This window comes from Oratosquilla oratoria, chromosome 1 (assembly GCF_046742065.1).
Source record: "Oratosquilla oratoria isolate Oo_2021 chromosome 1, ASM4674206v1, whole genome shotgun sequence".
NCBI lineage: Eukaryota > Metazoa > Arthropoda > Malacostraca > Stomatopoda > Squillidae > Oratosquilla > Oratosquilla oratoria.
The window spans coordinates 103237312-103242311 of NC_134777.1; positions in this window are offsets into that span (position 1 = coordinate 103237312).

Below are 5000 nucleotides of genomic sequence, written 5' to 3' on the forward strand. Positions count from 1 at the left end.
TTAAATAAGTGTATTTAACATGTTGCTAACTGTAGGAGACAAACATACACACACAATCACACACAGACACACACAAACATATAATGCTCTAGGCCATTTTTTATTCATGTCCATTTTATATTCACATTGCAAAAATAAACTAACACTAAATAATAAAAAATCAAAATTATATATATATATATATATATATATATATATATGCGTAAATAACCACTAGGAAAAAGTAAACTAACGAAGCAGAGCGCTTTCGTGTAATTACATCTTCAGGCGAGGGGCCGGGTCGGGGAGTGGACGGACGTCGCACGCGCGCGCGCACGCAGGCATAATAGATGACTCTAATCACAACCAAACTTCAAAGTAGACAGCGGATATAATTCAATCGTCTGCCAATTGATTCCAGGTAGAGGAGGAATAAGAGGGAGAGCAGGAGGAGGAGGAGGAGGAGGATGAGGGGTGAGGAACTGGGGGAAAGGTGAAGCCGAGGAGGAAGGATGGGGGGCGTCGTCAACCAATATTGAGAGAATTGGTGAGGATATGTAGTGAGAGAAAATAGTGTGTACATGCGTACGCACTTTTTCACAAATACACATACACACACAGGTTCAATGGGGGTCATGAGAGAGAGAGAGAGAGAGAGAGAGAGAGAGAGAGAGAGAGAGAGAGAGAGAGAGAGAGAGAGAGAGAGAGAGAGAGTTACTGAAAGGCAAGCAGACAGGTAAATAAAAGGGGAATGTAAGAATGACGAAGGGAAGGAAGAAGAGGATGAGGAGGAAGAGGGGGTGAAAGAACGAAGAAATATACAAGAGATAAGACATAAGGAGGAGGAGGAGGGGAAGGAGGACAAATGAAAAATATTACGAAAAAGAGTCGGGGAGGGAGTGGGGGAAGGGGTGGTGGAAGGCGAAGAAAGAGGAGGAAGTAAAGAGAACAAGAGAGCTAAAGAGAGAAGAGAGCTGACAGAAGGAAGAAGTGCAAACAAGGTCAGACAAGCTTTAAATGATCAATTCGTGTTTGATTGAAACGAGGTCAGGTGGAGGACTAATGAGTGTGAGGGGGGGAAGGGAGGGGAGGAGGGAGATGGGGAAGGGAGAAGAAAAAAGAGAGATGGGGCGGGAGAGAAGAGATAGTAGAGGGGGAGAGAAGAGGAGGAGAAGAGGAGGTAGAGGGAGGAGGAGAGGAGGGGGCGCAAGAGTAAAGGAAGGGATGGGGGAGAAGAAGAGGAGAGGAGATAGAGGGAGGGGAGGAGGAGATTGAGGGGGGGTAAGGTGGTGGTCGACTTGGTGTTGCTAAACCTGAATGGGTGGGTAAGTTATCGATAAATGGATAACGGGGAATTTTTCTTCCCACCCAAAGATGAGCTGGACGAGATACCAACGCAGCGGTTTTGGGGGGACATCATTACAATTACTGTTTACTACAGAACATAGAAGAAGATACGAGGGGGGGAGGGAGAGGGAGAGGTAGAGGGAGGGAGAGAGAGAGAGAGAGAGAGAGAGAGAGAGAGAGAGAGAGAGAGAGAGGAGAGAGAGAGAATAGGAATGATCTAACAAGATAAGAAAATGAATATAAAGCAATGATCACGTACTATTGAAAACAGAAACGCTCAGTGAAAATGCTTTCATATACATGAAAATTAATTTTTTTCTACGATTCAGGAAAATACGAAGAATAGGAAGGATACATATAAATGTGCTTTTTACTATAAGAAAAGGGAGCTGAGAAAAATGTGTATGATCTTTAAACACGTACACAAAAAGAAAGACACACACACACACATACACACATACACACACACACTCAAACCCATCAGAGCACCGAGGACTGACCGTTACAAGAACAGTGCTATTCCATCCATTGTTCGCACAATAAACTCCTTATAAAACTTAGACTAGGCATATCACTCTTATAATTACTGTATTACTCATAAAAGAACTCTATTGTATTATTGTCAGTGTATCACTGCTATCTCAATAAACCTATTATTATTATTATTATTATTACACACACACACACACACACACACACACACACACAGTATGCACAGTAGACACGGTACTGGCACAGAGAGCACCTGCGACGCTCAAGCACCAGTTCGTACCGTGGGCACAGATCAGGCAGTACAGGAACGACCCAACAAAACGCGACGGAGGACAATGGAGCGAGTCAGCGGCGATAAAAGGTAAACAAAGGGAACCTATACTATATATATATATGGGGGCCGCGCTTCACTCCCACCCAAGGCGATGGATTGCAGTCGAGGGCGATGGTGACGTTGATGTGGGAGCGAACGAAACAACAGACCCACGACACGGACACCACTCAAAAAAAAAAAAAAAAAAAAAAATTAAAGTCAAAAGGTGTCACATGTTATTGACTGTAGTGACTGTAGTTCATCAGCGCTTCTATCCTAATGGACGCGCAGCCACCGGATGGGCTATAACATCGGGTCATCACCCGTTAACTTCTGTTCACGATTAAAGCATTCGTTCTGGCTGTCGCCGGGTGATTTTATTCGCGACCCCACTGCTCTAAAATCCCGAGGTCAACCATCTAGATTAGCTTTGCAGGATATATATTTATCTACACTGCCGCCAGATGATTTTATTCATATGTGTCTCACGTTTGTGGGATGGTGGCGCAGTCGGGAGCGTGTGGGTCTCGCCTCTTCCTCCTCCTAGTAGCGGGTTCGAGTCCCGCACTCCTCTCACACAACGGGCAAAGGTCATGGCTTAGGCCAAAGCTACTCAGCGCCTCCTGGCGTAGGCTCCTCATCTTGTTTCCCATTTGCGAATAAATTCGATCCTGCAATTTATTTTACATAACGAGGCGCTAAGTAACTACGTATGATAATTGAAAAATAAAATAGAAAAATAGATAAATAAATGAACAAATAAATAAATAAAATAAGCAAATAAAGACTAAATAAAATTATCAAATATATCTATCAACCTTGTTCATTTCACTGTTTACATTTCATGATGTTGAAAGAATGTCTTGCATTTTTCTTTTATTAAAATTCTCGCTTGGTGGAAACGAACAGACTAGTCACTTCGACTCTTATGAGTGCTGTCGCCCCTGCAGCGCCCATGCAGCGCCCCTGCAGCGCCCCGGGGGCGACCCTGTGCGAGGTTCAACCCGTCGGCGCCCTCACGACGTTTCCCAAAGGTTCATTATGCAAGGTCAGGTCAGGTCAGATCCTCCGCCCAGCCGTGCAAGGAGGGAGGAGAGGAGAGGAGGAGGAGGAGGAGGAAGAAGGGGAGAGGAGTAGCAGGAAGAGCAAGGGTAGAGGAAGAATAGCAGGAAGAGAAAAAGGAGAGGGGTAGGAGGAGGAGAGGGGGAGCAGGAGGAGAAGGGAAGGAAGAAGAGTGGGGAGGAGGAGGAAGACAGGAGAAGGAAGAAGAGAGGGGAGGGAGGAAGAGAGGTGGAGGAGGAGGATAAAGGCAAGAAGAAGAGAGGGGGAGAAGGAGAGGAGGAAGAGGAGGAGAGGGAGAGGAGGAGGAGATGAAAGTGAGAGAAGGGACGGAAAGGAGAAGGGTAGGTGGAACATAGGGCAAGAATAGTTTCTCGCTGAATGATTGCGTGTGTGTGTGTGTGTGTGCGTGTGTGTGTGTGTGTGTGTGTGTGTGTATGTGCGTGTGTGTGCAAGTGTACACACGAATGAAATTATACAATATCCATGCATTCTGAAAGGAAGGAAGGTTATCTCCCTTACCCCCCTCTCTCTCTCTCTCTCTCCCTGTGTGTGTGTGTGTGTGTGTGTGTGTGTGTGTGTTTGTGTGTGTGCGCGCAAGTGAATACACGAATACATTGTTCATGCATTCAGAAGAGAAGAGAGCATTTGACTGGAGGGCACAAGGTCTGCGCTGAGAATGATGATGCTGCTGCTGCTGCTGCTGCTGGGTTGCTGTGCTGCACGGTCAGGTGAGGGCCAGAGAGGAGGCGGTGGTGGATAAAGCAAGTGGAGGAGGAAGAGGAGGAAGAGTAAGAGTAGAAGGAAAAAGAGGAGGAAGAGGAGGAGGAAGAGGAGGATGAGTAGGAGTAGGAGGAAGAGGAGGAAAGGGAGGAGGAAGAGGAGGAAGAGGAACAGGAGGAGGAGGAAGAGGATGATGATGAGGAGGAGTAGGAGTAGGATGAATAGGAGGAAAGGGAGGAGGAAGAGGAATGAGAGAAAGAGGAAGAAGAGGAGTAAGAGGAGGAAGAGGAGAAGTAGGAGTAGAAGGAGGAAGAGGAGGAAAGGGAGGAGGAAGAGTAGAAGGAGGAGGAGGAAGAGGAGGAGAGGTGAAGAGGTACTCTGTGTACATTCAGTGCAGCAGCGTCAGTCTTGTAACCTGTGAGACTCAGTGTCACACCCATAAGCACTTATTCTGGTTAAATCCAAGCCATTGTGTTGGCATGGTATGTAGTATAAAATGTCGTACATTGTACTGGTGTGTTACTTATTTGGGGAATTGTGTGTTTCCCCCTCTTTGTAGAGTTGTCGTATGATTTGTTGTTCATTGTTTTATTATTTATTGTAATCATGTGTACATTATTTATAATGGTAATATTAGTAGATATTGCAAATGTGATGCACGTCTTTCCCGCGCAAAGCGAGAGCTTGTTGTTAGTTGAAGCCAGCCTTTGTGGTGTGCGCACGCATTGTTGTCAGTTGTATAAAAAATATATTACATTCTGCCTATTCGAACTTGGTTTCAATAGCCACCCAAAACACCATTTCGTTCAGCTTAAGAGCGTCCTCTGAACGCGATGAAACTTGTCATGTTTACCGCGCTCCTTGTACTGATGCCGTGATGGTTTTCTCACTGTATTGACCTCAACCCGAGCAATGTGGCGGGCTAAGGGATGCCCCGATGTGAGTCGGCTATCCTGCTTGTCATGGGGTGAAAAGTCCTTTGGTATTGGTATATGTGATGTTCTCGTTTAATCCCCAGTCAAGATTTGTAGGGTTAACCCTAGCGTCCTCCCCTAAAAAAAAAAAAAAAAAAAAAAAAAAAAATCTG